Genomic DNA, 1307 nt, shown 5'->3' on the forward strand with positions numbered 1-1307 from the left:
TGGGGTTTTCTAAATATACAATCATGTCATCTGCAAAGAGGGACAATTTGACTTCTTCTTTTCCTAACTGAATACCCTTGATTTCTTTCTCTTGCCTGATTGCCCTAGCCAGAACTTCCAACACTATGTTGAATAGGAGTGGTGAGAGAGGGCATCCCTGTCTTGTGCCAGTTTTCAAAGGGAATTTTTCCAGTTTTTGCCCATTCAGTATGATATTGGCTGTGGGTTTGTCATAAATAGCTCTTATTATTTTGAGGTACGTTCCATCAATACCGAATTTATTGAGCGTTTTTAGCATGAAGGGCTGTTGAATTTTGTCAAAAGCCTTTTCTGCATCAATTGAGATAATCATGTGGTTCTTGTCTTTGGTTCTGTTTATATGCTGGATTATGTTTATTGATTTGCGAATGTTGAACCAGCCTTGCATCCCAGGGATGAAGCCCACTTGATCATGGTGGATAAGCTTTTTGATGTGTTGCTGGATCCGGTTTGCCAGTATTTTATTGAGGATTTTTGCATCGATGTTCATCAGGGATATTGGTCTAAAATTCTCTTTTTTTGTTGTGTCTCTGCCAGGCTTTGGTATCAGGATGATGTTGGCCTCATAAAATGAGTTAGGGAGGATTCCCTCTTTTTCTATTGATTGGAATAGTTTCAGAAGGAATGGTACCAACTACTCCTTGTACCTCTGGTGGAATTCAGCTGTGAATCCATCTGGTCCTGGACTTTTTTTGGTTGGTAGGCTATTAATTGTTGCCTCAATTTCAGAGCCTGCTATTGGTCTATTCAGGGATTCAACTTCTTCCTGGGTTAGTCTTGGAAGAGTGTAAGTGTCCAGGAAATTATCCATTTCTTCTAGATTTTCCAGTTTATTTGCGTAGAGGTGTTTATAGTATTCTCTGATGGTAGTTTGTATTTCTGTGGGGTCGGTGGTGATATCCCCTTTATCATTTTTAATTGCGTCGATTTGATTCTTCTCTCTTTTCTTCTTTATTAGTCTTGCTAGTGGTCTGTCAATTTTGTTGATCTTTTCAAAAAACCAACTCCTGGATTCATTGATTTTTTGGAGAGTTTTTTGTGTCTCTATCTCCTTCAGTTCTGCTCTGATCTTAGTTATTTCTTGCCTTCTGCTAGCTTTCGAATGTGTTTGCTCTTGCTTCTCTAGTTCTTTTAATTGCGATGTTAGAGTGTCAATTTTAGATCTTTCCTGCTTTCTCTTGTGGGCATTTAGTGCTATAAATTTCCCTCTACACACTGCTTTAAATGTGTCCCAGAGATTCTGGTATGTTGTATCTTTGTTCTCATTG

This window comes from Macaca fascicularis, chromosome 6 (assembly GCF_037993035.2).
Source record: "Macaca fascicularis isolate 582-1 chromosome 6, T2T-MFA8v1.1".
NCBI classification, from domain to species: domain Eukaryota; kingdom Metazoa; phylum Chordata; class Mammalia; order Primates; family Cercopithecidae; genus Macaca; species Macaca fascicularis.